The sequence below is a fragment of the Trachurus japonicus genome, chromosome 24 (genome assembly GCF_045865225.1).
Source record: "Trachurus japonicus isolate A0001 chromosome 24, Traja_1.0".
Lineage (NCBI taxonomy): Eukaryota > Metazoa > Chordata > Actinopteri > Carangiformes > Carangidae > Trachurus > Trachurus japonicus.
Window position 1 is genome coordinate 13,971,549 of NC_140930.1, and position 17,555 is coordinate 13,989,103.

General features: G+C 41.6%; 2 long non-coding RNA genes across 2 annotated transcripts in view; one reads left to right on the forward strand and one right to left on the reverse strand.

Moving 5' to 3' along the window:
- The window catches only part of LOC146961503 (uncharacterized), a 61,476-nt gene that overhangs the window by 4,609 nt on the left and 39,312 nt on the right, over positions 1–17,555 (reverse strand). The gene's annotated exons all lie outside the window — the stretch shown is intronic.
- On the forward strand, positions 1,092–5,326 carry LOC146961504 (uncharacterized). The gene is made up of 3 exons (XR_015035179.1): positions 1,092–1,351; positions 2,380–2,494; positions 4,729–5,326. It is a non-coding gene; the product is annotated as an uncharacterized LOC146961504 (long non-coding RNA).

A 17,555-nucleotide genomic window follows, 5' to 3' on the forward strand; every position in this document is an offset into this window, starting at 1 on the left:
TAGTTTTAGGAGTAGGTTCGTTACCTTTAATTGTCGATGCAAGCTATTTTTAGAACGGCGGAGCAGAGCCACGAGCTGCTCAGAGCTACGCTACGGAGGCTCATGGGATTTCTTGGTTTCCCTCATCAAACTCATCAAATACACAATCCAACAACTCCAAAACGCTCTGGTGGACAAGTTGTGACCTGCACATTCACCACACTATGAGATAATAACAGAATGCTACGAGACAGAGTTGTTTTAGAGGTAAATTCATGCTAAACCGCGTTCCTGTCAGGGGCAGTTTTTCGGCCAGCGGTCTCTGCATTTGCCTCTAAAACAACTCTGTCTTGTAACGTTCTGTTATTATCTCATAGCGTGGTGAATGTACAGGTCACAACTTGTCCACCAGAGCGTTTTGGAGTTGTTGGATTGTGTATTTGATGAGTTTGATGAGGGAAACCAAGAAATCCCATTAGCATCCATAGCGTAGCTCTGGGCAGCTCATGGCTCTGCTCCGCCACTCTACAATAGTAGAGACAATTAAAGGTATAACGAACCTACTGCTATGACTATAGGGATTATGGCAATGGGCCAATTTGCCAAAATGTTTAACTATCCCTTTAAGTCTGACCAAGAGTTCAAAACCGAAATATAACCAACTTATAATGATATAACAAGGAATTTGTGAAGCTAAAATGAGCAAATATTTGGCATTGATTGATTGAAATGAATAAAGTAACAACAGACAAACAGGGGACAAAAGTTTTCACGTGACCAAGTCCCCATGACGTAGTGGTAGACCAGGAAACGGCAGACACTCAGAAACTAATTATTGGGATCAATAACAACAAAAACAGGCCTTACAGTGTGTATTTTAGGAGACGGCCTCTATCAGCCTCTTGACATTTGAGCATCCAGCGGAGTACACAGCCAGAGTTGTGAATTATCTGTGCTCCCCTCCATTGAACCATGTGTCACATAGCTGCAGGAGTTATGGGCCTATATTTACTCCAACTTTGCAGGCGTCTACTGCCCCATGGCTAGTGGGGAAGGGGCATGTGTGTGTGTGTGTGTGTGTGTGTGAGGGAAAAGGGGGGTGTGTGTGGATGGCCTGAGGGTCAAGATCTCTCCATAGGAACAGGCACAAAAATAGTTTTTAGCGTTGTTTCTAATTACGAGTGATGAGTGCCCCGCCTCATTAATCCTTTCCTATCAGCACTGGGCAGGCGGGCAGCACCAGAATAGCCCTGATCTTTGTGCTGCTGCGCGCCGCTCTCCAGCAAACCCTGCATGGACGTATTAGGCAAAGCAGGCCTGAGACGAGGAGGAGGAGGAGGAACCTACCTTTTCTACACGCACACACAAACAGGTGCACACACACTCACACAGACACAGACACATGCACATACACAATCAAGTGTGTACATACTTTTGCTGAGGAGGCGGTGAAATAAAGCAGAGGCCGAGGAGAGGGCTGCTGCACTGGCTACCGTCAAAGCTGCTAGCTCCCTTTGTCACAGGAAGATGCACTCGCACGACACCCGAGCCGAGGCTTCGCTAAATGTCACTACAGCTGCACTTTGCACTAACAGCTCATGCATTAAATAACGCTAGCTGCTCATGTTAAGCAAACATTATTACAAAGAGGACGATATGGATTGAGGTTAATGAGAGGAAAATGGGAACTCAGAGGACAAATGCCACAGGGAGCTCTTGACGATGACTGATTGTACCAATTATTACTACTATTTGATTTTTTACGTGCTGTTTTTTTCAGTGTATTACTGCTTTGAAGATGATCTGTTCATTATATTATAGAATTAAGTTTAATTTAATCACTAAAAGCGTCTGAAGAAAACAGTTCTTTTACACAAAGCTGTGAATTCTGTTTCACTTTCATCCATTTTTTCGCCTTCATTAGTTAAAGGAACAGTTCAACATTTTTGGCAAATTGGCCCATCGCCATAATCCCTATAGTCTTAGCAGTAGGTTCGTTACCTTTAATTGTCGGTGCAAGCTATTTTTAGAACGGCGGAGCAGAGCTGCGAGCTACACAGAGCTACGCTACGGAGGCTCAAACAACTCCGTCTCATAACGTTCCGTTATTATCTCATAGCGTGGTGAATGTGCAGGTCACAACTTGTCCACAAGAGTGTTTTGGAGTTGTTGGATTGTGTATTTGATGAGTTTGATGAGGGAAACCAAGAAATCCCATTAGCCTCCATAGCGTAGCTCTGAGCAGCTCGCGGCTCTGCTCCGCCGTTCTAAAAATAGCTTGCACCGACAATTAAAGGTAACAAACCTACTGCTATGACTATAGGGATTATGCCAATGGGCCAATTTGCCAAAATGTTGAACTATCCCTTTAAGTACAATGAAACATTTCTTCATTTTCAGGGCTGAAGAGTGAGAAAAGTTGTGAACTGCCTGCTCTGATGAAGACTCAGCGAGTACAGAACAGGTTCAAACCACTAAAATGAAGCTTTGATATAACGCTGTAGTGGTGACTCTGGTGAGTTGTCCTTCTCTAATTGTGTCCACATACTTTTGTGTACTTTTGGTCAAGTGCTTTTTTTGGGTGAAAACAGGGCAGGACATAACCCCACAACAAAGGTGACAATTTTACTGCAGTGTAAAGTGTAATATTTTCTGCCGTCCTTGAGATTTTGAAGAGTAGAGTAAAAGAAAACAGTGAACGAACAAGCTTCTCCAATTTTCCTGTTGCCAGAATCAAACGATATCATGGAGGTCGGTGTATTCAAAGTTCAATCATAGTTCAAATTAACCGAAGTACAGACTTTCAGCTCCGTAGTAAAACAAAAACGACCTGCTCAGAGGCAAGCAAAGCAACTGCAATTTGATTACAGCATACAATGACATTTGAATGGTTTCTTTCCAAAAACCAAGTGTACAAAGCCAAGTCTGAGCTCTGACCACAACCCCCATCCACCAGCTGTAGGATGAACTGGAGCACTCTGACTGTGGTGAGGTGAACTCATCCAACATCACTACATGTCTCCTGGCTGAAACTGAGTAAATCCCCAATCCTGTGGAAAACCACAGACGAAGAGTGAAGGACGTTGCACCAGTGCTGGTTTTCAAAATAATATATTGTTCAAGAGTCATATAATGAGAAATCAAACTATGTGGGTGTCCGTATACATTCGGCCTCATAGTGAGTCAGGATGAGCTGTATCTACTGTCCCACTCACTGTAATGTATTCCCAATGTAAATGAGCTGTGGCCTGTGATGCTCTGCAGTCAGCTCTTAGTTGGTGAATATGAATTATCCTCCTGCATCACAAAGAGACGGAGAGAGACGTCAGGGGCGCACAGAGGAACAAAGCAGAGAGGGATAGATAGATAGATAGATAAATAGCAGAGAAGAGCAGGAGAGTTCATGGCCCATTTCACATAGCGCACCAAGGAGATTACAGGAGGTCTCCGGGCATGACATGGGCGCCATGGTGATGTGTCTGCAAATACGCAGATGCAAATATGCCACCTACAGTGGATCCGAGGACAGAGGAAGGACGAGGAGCTTGGATGGAGAACACAAATGAAAAAAAAAAAAAAAAAAAAAAATTCTCTCAAGATCAAAATGATATCAGACAGCGGCGTGGAGATGAGATAACGACGCTGTCATCCGGAGCTGCTGAGTCCACAAGCTCTCAAAGTGAGCGTAGCAGCGGTTCGTTATCGCTCGTGGCACATGTTGGACTTTTGAAGTGTCACGTCTCGTTACATATTAGCCACACGCTGACCACTGCGCAACACACAGACCAGGGCTCAGTGTGGTGACACCAAACCATATGTCGTAGCGTCTTGTCACAGGCCAAGCTCCCTCTCTCTCCACCAGAACATCGCCTCATCAGAACATAGCATGTCATAACTGTCTCTGTATTTATCCACGGCGCTGTAATCACACTCATTTTCCTCCTGATTCATGAGGTGTAACGTACTCAGGGACACTGGAGACAGCCTGATACTAAATGTGGACACATACGAGCTTTGATTTAAATAACAGCTTACTTGTGCGCATGCTGCAACGTAAAGTCAGACACACTAATTCATCCAATCACACCCCAAATACAGTCAGATGTGACTTATCTACATGAAATGTGATGTCAGCCATCAACCAGGGAGATGATGACATTTCTAATCTGCCCAATGACCTAATGAGCTCCTGTCATGTTCTTTTACAGTCATCAGTTGCAGCAGTTTGTAAAAATGATCGGATGACATAACAAATTTTACAATCATGTATGAAAATTGATCCTGGAGTTTAATGTCCTGTGGAGCTTGAGTCCCATTGAGCTGGCCTGACGCAGCCTGCCCACCAGAAGCTGCCTTCATCAGCTGTTTCTTGACTGAACAATCCCTATTTATTCCATATTCCATATTATAAACTCTTTTCCTTGTCTGTACACATTACAACATCTATTGCACATCTGCCTGTCCTGGGTGAGGGATCCGCCTCTGTTGCTCACCCTGAAGTTTCTCCTGTTAAAAGGGTTTTCTTGGGAATTTTGCCCCAGTTGATGTGAGTGTCAGAGGTCAGACGATGTTGTAATGATGCTGTGTTAAAGCCCTTTGAAACTAACTGTTTGTAAAAACGGGCTATACAAATAAAGTTGCCTTGCCTTGAAAATCAACAATCCTGGCTCATGTTTTTTTCTGGAACTTAAAACAGAAGAACCACCTCTACGTGATGATTAAAACTGTGTTATACCTTTTGTTTTCCAGCATTAAAGACCAGCTATTAATTCAAATCAGACTGCCTGTTGGAGGTCCTTTAGAAACACTTTGGAAAATCGTTTTGATATTTTTTGGAGCTGTCCCTCTGTGGCTCCATTTTGGAGAGAGGTTCTTGGGCTTCTCGAGGCCGTTTCTCAAAGGAAAATGTTTTTAAATTTCGAAGTCATGTACCTTTGTGATCTGGAATCTGGATGGACTTGAATATACAAAGCCGGACAAATACCTTTTGAGTGTGTTGTTAGTGGAGTGTAAAAGGCTTGGACCTGGACCTTGGATTGATATTAATTTATAATAGGCCTATATATTATGGAGAGAATTACGTTCAAACTAAGGAACCAAACAGATATTTTTGAAGGGAACTGGTCAAAATGGCTCAGCTATGTGTCAACTGTGAGACCTGATTTCATATAGATGGCTAAGGTCAAACCCTTTAATAGGAAATGTTTTTCCCTATTTCGAAGCAGCATCTTTATGTTTTTATGTATGATGTGTTTACTGTATGTTGACTGGCACACATATGTGTATGTTACTAAAATAAAACAAATAAAAAGTAAATTAAAAAACAAAACAAAACTGTGTTATACAATAGAAAACGACCTTGAGTTGGGTCCAAGTGTGTCAAAATGCAACAACTGTGCGATTCTAGAATTGTGCCCCCCGCTGGAATGGAATGTGATCTCACAATGTCAAACTGTGATTTTAGAATGGAGTTTTGCACACGACAGGGTTCCGAGGAGAACTGTGACCTCATAACAGAGCAGAGGTGGAGGTCACTGGAATGATGTGACCTCATAATGGAGCAGTGGAACATTAATGCTGTGATGTCACTGAGCTCATAAAAAAGTAGCAGAGCACAGAAGTGTGATAAACAGTGTGGTACTGGACTATCCCCTAACAAAACCATGGAGCTGCTCAGGCTGGTTGTTACTTCAGAGTGATGACATTTGGTTTTTTATCTTGATTGTATTGTTTCATGGTGACTTTTAGATGTTTGATCTCTTGGTGTGCTCCTATAGAAGCTCAGAAAATGACATTAAACCAATCATGTACACAAAAAAACACTATTTAATATTTACAAATAATATTTTTCTCCTTTTGATGGTAGGTCTAGACTAAAAGTGGGGAAACAAAGCTGGAACTTTTTCTTGCCCGGCCACATTAAGTGCTATTTCAATTTCCCGCTATGAATTAAAATCCCACCAATGGGGAAATGTATATTTTTATTCCATCTTTGTATTGTTGTACCTAAAGCAGTCTAATTTAAATAGACAAAAACAAATTCAGTCTAAGAAACACTGGACTCAGTCTATAAGATGAACAATTTTTCGTTTTCGTTAGTATGACGTTGTCGTCCAAACTTCTAGAAACTTTATGGCTACTGCAGCTGCTCTGCACAGCTGTGACCTACTTTGACCTTTATTTTTTGCAATGGAACCTCAATAGACAGAAAGCCATGTTGGTTTTTTGAAATGCTGTTTCGTTCTAATGATAGTATCATTGTTATTGTGTCAAAAAGTAGAGCGTGCCCCAAAATCTAAAGCTATATGCCAGTCAATCTGGGTAATGAGTGTAGCTGAGCTGCCTCGTTTCCTCACTGCGGCTCGTCTCTTTTTTCTGCTCCAGATATGTTCTTTTAATTGCTGGCCTCATTTTACTATACCCCCATAATTCACGCACACACAAACACACACACAGTGGGTTCAAGCTGGTCACACCGCCACCGGCCTGAAGGGAAACCATTGTGGGGGTTTTGAATGGCGTCATGACACCAGATTGCAAAAAAAGGACATGGACATTACATCCTTAAAAAAACAGAAAGTCATGAATCACTTTTATTTTTAGAAATCTGTGACACTTACATACCCACCCATTTAACAAGAACTTCCTGAGCTGTATTTATAACTTGTGGGGAATAAAAGGAAGCTTCCAAGGAAACGATACAAATATTTTAAAACACATATTTAAATAGTATTTTTGAAAGTATTTCTCTTAAACTGTCACTATTTTTTACACCAAAATGAAAACTTAAATCACAAAGTTACATGGATCTTTCCTTTTATTTTAAATTCAGACTTTTAATTTTCCTACACCGCACACAGCCCCCTTTAAGATGCCCCCCAATCAACTTCCTGTTCCACTGCCACTGAGCTGAACTAACCCAGTGGGGGTTTGAACCTTCTCTGTCTGTACTGCAGGTGTCATGAAAGATGTCTGGTCCCGCTCAGCCCCTCCACCCCCCCACCCCTCTGCCTCCTTTCCTCCTCCCTCCTCATCTTTCCATCTCCTTTCTACCCTGGGAAACCCCCCGCCACAGTCTCTATGACACATTCAACCCACCTATTATGTTGCACGGTGGGGGGCCTGCCGAGCCAAAACAATAATTTGGACCCCATTTCACTGGAGCACTTATCTGCTAAGTGCTCGCACAAGAAGTCAAAGCCACACATTGTTCTGATGTTGAGGAGTTTTGATGGATGATCGAGTCTCACGTTCCGTCTGCAGACGTTTTTACACAAAGGCGTTTGACGGACTTTTTTACCACTGAAGGCTGTTACTTTTTAACACAACATAATAGATAACAGTGCATCACATTTTCCCCGAAAGTCAAATCCTTTATCCTCTTTTACACTGTATATTAAAGATACTATAAATTTAAGCTCTTAGCCTGTGAATGTAGGCGCTACACAGATGTACTAGGCTGCTCCTCACTCCAAAGACAGTCGGTTTGTGCTCTAATTCAGACTAATCAGATATGACCAACATGTTAATTAGTGACATTTAGAGGTGTTTGTAGATACGTTTAATGTTCAACAGGGTGTTTTCGGTGTTAATGCTGAGCTAAGCTATATCCACCCGCCTCTAGGCTCTAATTCCATATGTACTGTAACACCCGGACATGAGAGAGGTATTGAAACCGTACCTCTATGGGTTTAGATAACCTTTAGATTATTAGAAGCGACGATGAAATCTATTTAAATAATTTGAATCAGAAGTTTCGGTTTCACCTTAATCATCATGGATGACTCACATATTCGTGATGGTGGACACGACGCGGCGGCGCTGTGTCTTCAACACCTCCTCCTTTAAGTGTTAAGTGCATCATAATTGTTCCAAGTGGGAGTTTAATAAGATTTGCTCGCTGTGCTGAGAAAAATTCAACGCTCAGCTTGTTATTCAGGAAACACTTCAAGTCCAAGAATCTAAGTATTAATAGTCTGACCTTTTGGTCAGGCATGCATGGGTGTAGTACATGTGTGCACATGTGTACAGTATATGCACATGAGCGCGCACAAATGGGTGCAACAGCTCATAACAGCTTGTAGTAACTCAGCTCGTCACACTAACTGTTCTGTTTACAGACAGTGAGCTAAGGAGCAAACTTGAGCTCATATTAGTATCCTTGACTTTCTGGGCCGCTGCGGTTTCATATGCAGCGAGTGTAACTCAATAGGTCCATCAATTACCTCTGTTTCCTAGGTGTCTTCACAAACAACAGCTGCAGAGTTTAATAAACCAGCCACGCCACTCAATTACACAGGCTAAAATATCTTGAAGCCTGAAAACCAGCAGGATGATGAAAGTAGGCTCTCCTTGTTGTCAACACAGCCCATCTACCTATTTGATACGTGCTCGGCGGCGGCAGGAAATGTATCCGTATTCACAGCCCTTTTGTTATTTTGATGGAGGCTACCCCCGTTTTGAGAATGACACGCTGTAACGTGGTATGTTGTCTGGCATCGACGCATGCTGTCGCTGTATTAAGTTGCTGCAGGCTTCATTTTTGGTTGTGGGACAGAGGTAAATTTTTTCCATGGTAACCGGAACCTCATTCAAAAGTCTGTCCTTGAATAGATATGAGAACGCGTCTCTTCTTTTAGACTGAATTAGAGACACAGCCTCATACTAGTGCGCCTGCTCGGGTCTTTATTTTCTTGATCTGTACAGATAATAAAAAAAAGAAACATAGAAATGTAAGACCGCTCCCTAAGGACTAAAGACACCCAATGTGGCATCACAAAGAGGAAAAAGCAAGAAGATAAACACAAAAGCAAAGAAGTGAGACATGGAAAATAATTGTGAGTGAAAGTGTGACTCCATGCGTGTGTGTGTGTGTGTAGGCTGCAGAGGACGTTTCCAAAACAGCCTCAGATGTGGTGCAGAAGGTGAGCCTCAAAATACTGTAAATCTAAACTTAGACAGCGATGAAACAGATTAGACTCTTTCCGTAACTATTGGACCGAAAATTCAACCGGTTTTGAGAAAAGCATAAAAATTTAGAGATGGAAATCTTGGAAATCAGGAACATGGAGTGCTAAATTCTACAGATCAAATCTGAGACTGAACTAACAAACAGATCTTGTTTTCTTCTCATCTTGCCTTCAAGAAGAAGAGATGTGGGTCTGTAAAGGTCACTATGCTCAACACTAATTTGTGCCGAGCCTTGTCTAACCCACGGATGTAGTAGTATGTTGCTACTGATGAGGCGGCTGGGGTCAAAAGCCTCTGTATAAAGCGACTGTTAATGTTTCTCCCTTGAAAAATCACAGAGAGTTAAGAAAGACACAAAAACAACCAAAAAGTGACTCAAAAACAACCACAAGGAGACAAAAACACACAATGTGACAACAAAGAGATGTAAAAACAAGCAGAAAGAGATAAAGCAACTATAATCACTATGAAATCTACCACAAAAAGACACAAAATGTACACAAAGACACACAAAACGGCCACGAAAGGGTTGCATCATCAGTATAGCTGGGGGTCCTGTACAGCGGGAGGGTGGGGGCTTTTACCTTTCTGTGCCCAAGGGCTGTTTTTTTTTTTTCTTCCTCATTATCTGTCGCTGGTCTGACCACATCTGAAAGCACAAGAGTTTACAAATGTTCCTGAAGTCCACACTCAGAGTGTAGAATAACACAACTGACTGTCCAGGTGAGTGAAGTTACAAACCCCGCCCCGCCCCCCCACCATGAAAGTGTGTTCATGTGCTCATCTATATCTGATGCTCATGTCTGTGCTTTTTTCAGCTACAAACCCACTGGTTAGTGCTAAATTCATTTTTTTTTGTTGAGAATGACTGTCAGCAGCACATTTGTCACACTAGTGAATATCTAAAGCAGCATAGGGTTTGTTGAATAGAAGAAAAACACACAATTGCATCAGATGTGTAGTGGAAAATAGTTCAATGAATCACAGCTGAGATAGAAAAATGATATTAGGTCCAATGTGGACAGACATGGTTTGACATGAGGGGAAAAGAAAAACAGATTTTTGGTTTGTCTGTTTTGTAATTGTCTATAAAAATCAAACAGAATCGCGGAGGGAGACTATAATCGTTACAAAATAAACAACAGAGGCCTTTTTTCTCCCCACACTCATTCATGGCCCTGTGTGGTCCTAAACCTTTTCACCTCGCTGCGACTCCCCCACAGCAGCAGGAGGGCAACCCAAGCTCACACACAGCGCAAAGACGGGTGACACATCAACACCACATTGCACCAATACAGCAATTTAATGAAACCCAGATTTTTTGTTTTTGTTTTTTGATAATAAAGCATCATCAGCTGTGGCGGTGAAATGTCTGTAAACTGTAGTTTCTACACAGGACCGACTCCACGAGTGACTTTGAACATCCATTGTTCCTTTAGGTCCTTTTTTTTTTTTTTTTTTTTGAGAATGGAGGCATCGGTGGAGCTGAATCAGGACTTTTATAAATAGCACAAACTGTGATAACACAACAGAGCTTCTCAGTGGGGCTGCTGAAGCTCCCTGCAGCAACACATACTGTAAGAGGCGTGCAGGAGGAGACTGCTGCTCTCTGCTGGACACCGGAGGAAGCTGTGGACACGGTCTTATTAATTTCCACTGTGGATGTTAATCCGCAGATTTTTATCTCATATTTCCAGTGTAACTGATGCATAATTATGAGCTCTTAGTGCAAATGCAGTTGCAGTAAAAACACCCTCAGATTCCTCTGAAGCTGCTGCTTTATGCTTGTTTCTCCATGACATAATGAATGACTCCTCTTACTCTAAAACACTTCAGTTCAATATGAACAGTTTTGTGTTTCAAAAACATACATGTAAGATTTCAATTAACCTCTAATTAAGTGTATTCAATACTTTATTTGGGAAAAAGTTGCATGACCTGACAGTGTGAACACTATTTTAGTTTAATTTAACCAGATTTTAATCCATTACAATTGTAAATTTGAGTCATTTTGATCTTTTAACACCAAGTATAAAAGAGCTTCAGGTTTTGTCGCCATTTGATTTAATTAGACTAAATATCAAATATTAGTGGTTAGACGTCAGAGCAGAACTGGAATTTAATGTAAAATACTTCTAATACTTATTTTTTCAATCTTAATCCTGCTCCAACAAAAAAAAATATCAAGTCATCTAAGCATTTAAGAAGGTGACACTGATTAATGTTTGGAATACCCTCTTGAAAAGTGAGTCAATGTGATTAATTAATTATTAAAAACCTAATCAAACTGATTAATAGACTGTTTATGCTGATATTTCTTTCCATCGCTGGGTGCAATAACATTTTTTTAAACACCGACATTAGACTTTGAGACATTTTTTTTCCTTGTTGAGATCAAAGTTGGTAAATTCAGGTGTCACTAACAGGTGTCATTTATTTTGAGGGTTGTTTGACTGACAGTCTTGTTGCTGCTGCTGCTGCTTGTTGTTGCTGAAGCTGTGCGCGTCGGCTCTTGTTAAAACCACATTGACTATGGATGAGACACAACTTGATCAGGGATGAATCACCTGTCCACCGGTCTCTCCGTCTTGTCCCCTCTCTTCTGCAGCACTTGTACCAGCCCTCTGCTCTGATTAACGCATGTTTATGAGATGCTGCATTAAAGCTGTCATTGTCCACATACCCTCCCCTCTCCCCCCTCCTTCTTTTGTGCACCTCTCCTCTGTCTCCTTGTTGACTTCTTCCCTCTCTGAAGTGCTCCACTGATATTCAGGACAAAGGCAGGACAGGCCCGGGGCACGGCAGGACATAGGGACGCGGTAACGGGCAATAAAAGTGTCATTTTTCACCTCGCTTATAAACAGGCCGTAATGTTGAGATGAGCCATTGCCTATTATGGGCTGGGTCCAGCCTGTGACATCAGTAAACAGAGCAGCGCAGCTCTCTGTGAACCAATGAGGATCGTGTTTTAACAAGCCGGCCGTGGGATGTTGGGAGTCTGGACTAGCTCGTCCCATGGAAACCCAGGTAGACAACGTACATGTTATGGTTGAGCCTGGGAACAGGCCGCGGTCCGACACTTATCAACCTGTCTAGTGAGGCACAAACTTTGGATCATGAATATCACAGAGGTTATGGGGTTATGGGACAGCTTTATTACTCTGACAAACACCATTTCTCAGGAGGGCCGGGGTGGGAGGACAAGACAGCCATATTGCCCTGCCTCTTCTGCTTTGCAAAACAGGCTGTTGAACTTTTTAACTCCCCAGCGTGACTTTTGATTCACCTTTATCCTGCACCGCTTGACCCATGCTGTTGCTGCAAATGAGCATCTATCTTTAGACGCCATGATTCAGCGGGCTGTCTCGGATCGCGACAGGGCCGAGGCTGAAAGGCTGCAGGAATTTAGGGGAAAAAGGGTCTGACGTGACTCAGCCGACAAGCCTGAGCTTTTTGTGAAACATGTCTCACGCGCCGTTCCTACGCAACCTGCCTATTTCTAAGGCTTTTTTTGTGTGTGTGTGTGTGTGTGTGCACATGCTGTTAAAAGTCTGGACTCAACAAGCGCCATCGCCTGCCCTTTGGACACCGATGCAGATTTTTTTGTCATAATGCAGGTGGCTGGCTTCAAGAGGAAGGAAGGGCATATAGGGAGCAAGGGAGTGAAAGAAGAAGTATAGAGGAGGAAGAGAAGAGATGAAGAGACGCCTCCCCTCCATATGTTCGGTTCGCCTCGGGTCCATATGCATGCGGCTCGTGTCCTCCTCCCTCTCTTTCTCAGTTCACATAGGCAGCAGTGATGCATTGTGAATTTATACACCTCTCGTTAATCTCCTGCACAGAAAGAGAGAGCAACAACAGGCCTGTGACTGAGTGCTTGGCAATGACTGGTAGGTAGAAAAGGGACACACCGCCCCCTAGTGCCCAGAGGAAGCACTGCACTGACTTCTACTGAACATCACTGTTATGTCTGCAACATGTAAATTTGTTCCTTTATGGTGAGCACAGTGCCAGAAATTAGAATAATCTGATGTTTGCTGAATAAAAATAATCAAGTATTTACCACAATTTCAAACAAGAATAATCTGATGTTTGCTGAATAAAAATAATCAAGTATTTACCACAATTTCAAACAAGAAGGTCAAATTATGACTTGAGAGAAGCTGGGAGGAGTAAATCTCTCATTCTAGCCTTTATAGACGAACAGACATCTAATAAATTGCTTGACACAGATTATAGTTCAGCTGTAAGCAGATATAGGCTATACTTGGTAACAACTCCCGAGGGCATCAGTAAGTGGAGGCTGCCACATAAACATAATAAATGGTATAAAATAATATAAAACATAACTCCATTATGATGTTATTGTTGATTAATGCAAATTATTTAGATAATCAACAATTAAAATGCTCTTAAAGTTGCATACAACAACATTATAGTGTAGTATATTGTTATAGGAGTGGAAAATGGGTATTACCTCTACTTATTTTTATCATTATTAATATTAGTTAGTTAAGTAGTATTTGCCTTTTCTGAATTATCATAGGCTTGTTCCACAACACTGTGAAAGGACAAGCTTCTGAACCATAACAATAAATGTTCTGGCACATTAAAAACAAAAGTGAAACCAACTGTCATAACATTATATCCACAGGCGAGCGAGACTGTACCCGCATTTACATAATTTCAGAGACAAGTTTACCGTATGTGCAGAGTTTCAAATCACTACAGATTCCAGCTAAGGTGCTTTTTTTTTTCAAACTGAAACAATCGTATGTGAAAAGCTAAACTAAACTAAACTACATTTTTCTGCCCAAAGCAAAAGACTTGTCTTTGGGCTTTGAATTTTAGGTTGTACCTGCAATATACTATGTATTACACACATACATTTGCTCAGGTCTTTAAAAAGGCAAAACAGTGGATCCATTAATCCAAAAGTGAGCAAAGACATCAGCTCTGAACGAAGAAAAAAAAGCTTCTTTCTTACACAACAGTCTCAAAAGGCAGAGAGATGTATCACACCATTGAAAAATGACTTAACAGGATGGAAAAAACAGGATTGTGAAAAGCTCCCAGAGTGATTTTACGAGGGTGTGGATACTCCTTACTTCAAGCGAGCACAGAAACCTACATAAATTAAACTTCATTTCGCTATCCGAGAGTTAGACTTAATTTACTGCGTATTGTGAAGGAGGAGGGAGGCTGGTGCGACTCTTCATTTGAAAATCTAATCTCTGGGTCCTGGACAGTGAGGAGTAATAATGGAAAACCTCAGCACCTCGATGGATTGAGAGAGAGAATCAGCGATATTATGATTGGTTTGATGACTGCTCCCATAGATACGATGTAAGAGCCAGGAAATGTGATGCCAGCTTAAAGGACCAGAAGAGGATGAGTTTCTTTTTTTTTTGGCTGTTTCTTTTTATTGGTGTTTTGGGCCACACATTAGTACAGAACAGTGTTTTTCGGTTGAATGGACTAGATCCCATGATCCTCGTTTGTTTTTCTTGTTTTTTTTCTCTCTTCTTTCCAGTGTTTAATATATTGATCAGATGGAAAAAGCCAGGTTCTCCAAACAGTCTATGTCACTGACAATTACGATCCGGTCCTCCTTTGATGGTGGGTTTGCCTGCAGCCACTCCCGTGTGATGACTTCCTTACTCGGAGCCAAAAGTACTTTGGGGAAGATATTCATCCTGGGCCGTGAGTTTGCCTGGAACTGTTCCCAGGTAGAAAGCGAGAAAAGAGGAAACAACTTCTGCTCCGAAAAATGGTTCCTTATTTCTTTGGCAATCTCCTTGCCAATATGAAAGGATTACAGAGGGCAGTCCCAAAATTATGAAAATGATCTGCAATTGGCTTCCCACACATTCATCCTGTCCCTGAAAACCCCACAATTTTGGAAATACCGTATTATGTTCCTGTAGGAAAATTCAGGCCACAATCGGAGATCGACCCTCAAAGATATTGTTCCAATCATGATCCAATATCTCCAGGACCGATTCCTTCAAATATTTCTTGTTTGACCTGAAAGAAGAATAATTTTCGGAGATTTGCAGCCCATTATATATTCGTGATATTAGATATTTATTATCTTTAGTCTTAAGTGTTTAGTCTAGTGGTTTTGGAGTTGGGCTGGGTTCTTCATCTGTCGTTATGGAGTCAAGGTCCATGGTGGAAACACCTTGAGCTTGGCGGGTGGCAGGATCTGAAACCAGACACTCCCTTTCCTTCACTACTCGTCCATTGCCATCACTTTCTATACTTTTCCTGAATATTTCAGACAGGAAGTCATGGTTGAAGTCCAGGTTTTTTGTCTTGCGAGACCACAGAACCGGGAGGTCTTTGGTTTTGCTCTCCATAAAATTAATCGCTGAGGATCTTGGAGGAGCATTGCAAAACAGTTGCAGGCCCAGATCTTGGTGACAGCGCTGCATTTGAAAACATTTTTTGGTCAATATCGCCAGCTTTGACTCCCCCACCCCCCCAAAAAATTACCTTCACCTTTCAGAAATCTGTAAATGTGGATTTTATTTTTGCAGAGACAGCAATTCCAAGTCTTTCACTTTTATTTACATTGATCCAGGTGTGCCTCTTCAAGTTCGAAGCTGGATTCCTCAATTTTGGCCTCATGCTGCTTCACTTAACTCATTTCAAATCTTCCCTGATCTTTACCAGGGCCTGATAAAAAACTGCCTTAATGTTGTTCTGTACATTAGCCAGTGAACTACAGTAGCTTCAGTTTATTCAAGGCCATCTGAGGTAGGGGTTACATTAACATCGTTGTCACACTCATTGCATCTGTACTTCACCTTTTGCTTTCCTGAGATCTCTTAATACTTTTCTTGATTTATATTTTGCTTCTCCTTATTTTTGATGGATCGTCCTGTCGTGTTAAAGCAATTGAATGTGGGGAAGTAATCAGAGTGGGTGGGAGATCGTTATGTCAGCCTGCCATTCTTTACACCACATCAACTTGATCTAGTGAAACTTTCATAGGATGCAAAACTTTTTCCATCTTACAGTCTTGATCCCTCATCTTTCCCTGGCTGATTCTACTTTTCAATTCCTTTATTTTCTTATCACTTGGTGTTAGCATTAGCACATTTAAACTTTTATCTATTTTCCCCACAAGGAACATGTCCCATTTCCATCATTCACAAATCTATGTTACGAGCAGGGGTGAGTGTCTTTTGTCTGATTTTGGGGCTCCACAGCTGTTTCTATTTGAGAATTCAGTTGGCTTTATACTGTTTAGGAATATTTATATCTATATGAAACTTCACCTATAAACAATCAGTGTTGCTCCAGAGATCAGTAGTTCACTCCCTCAGACCTTTTTCAGTCTCAGTGTGTTCTTCACTTTCTCAGGTGGACTGTCTGTCACAGCTTCACTGCTTCCCTCCTTTAGACATCAGTGATTTAGTCCCACACTGATTGGCCTGCCACTAAATGGATCCGAGAGGCTCACGCTCTACATTATGTTGAACTGGCACTGACACACACTTTCCCCGGCTCTCTCACAGCCATTAAACTCTGCTTTGTTCCTGGTGTCTCACTTGCTTTATTCTTTCATTTCATGCCTCTCCTTATGTTTCCCACTCCCTCTCCCTCTCTACATCTCCAGGATTCTCGGTGGGCTTGTAAAGGAGCTTTAATAGAGAGGAATATAAATCTGCAAGTGACAAACTACAGTCGTGGCAGAGCGGGGGCTGGGGTGTAAGTTGTGAACTGCTGCGCAGTAAAACCAGGACCTCCAAGGCTCCTGTGCCCCCTGTGATTCCCGCTGGCACTGCTGTGAGACCCCACAACCTCTCGGCCTGAACCACAACACACAGTCAAGACGCTCTGGGTTTTTTTTTTTCTTCGAGCCTAGCCTGAAAGTGAACAGCCACCGGGCCAGTGCTGCCTGGAGGCTTTAGAGCCAGTTTCAGGAGCTTAGGCTGGCAGAGTAAACGCAGTCTTTAAAAATCAGTTCTGCAGACAAACGTTCATTAGATTTATTACTTATTCTGTCTACATAGTATTTCAATTTCCTTTTATTTTCCAGGATTTATTAAATGCTGCTGGCAGAGATTTTTCAGACATGGTTTGCAATATTCCATAAAAAAAGATTTTATTTTTTTAAATTTTTTTTTAAAAGTCTCATAAGTTTGTCATTATGTTAAAACAGGTCCAGTTACAGGCTCAGAGCCCAAAGGAATACGATAAATCCACGGAGGAAAGACAGAGGTAAATAGACTTAAAGTAATAATCCTTTAGATTTCAGCCCTGATGGATTTCAGAGACATCTGTGAGCACTGGTTGTTAAAGTTTAACACTACAGGTCCCACAGTTTTAGTAGAAAAAGACTATGGAGATTAACACACAAGACAAAAACAATATTGACAAATCAAATCAAAACCTGATTTGTTGATTGTGTCATGTTCCCATTTCAAAACTGAAAATACTTAAAGGGAATAATGACTGTTAAACCTCAACACTGCCAAATGAACTCTGTTGTCACTGGTTACCGTATAAATAGCCTCAACAAAAACTGATATTTTTGTTCCTCCTGTGCAAAGATTTAGTTTTAACTCATCTGTGCAAAATATGCTACAAAGAAA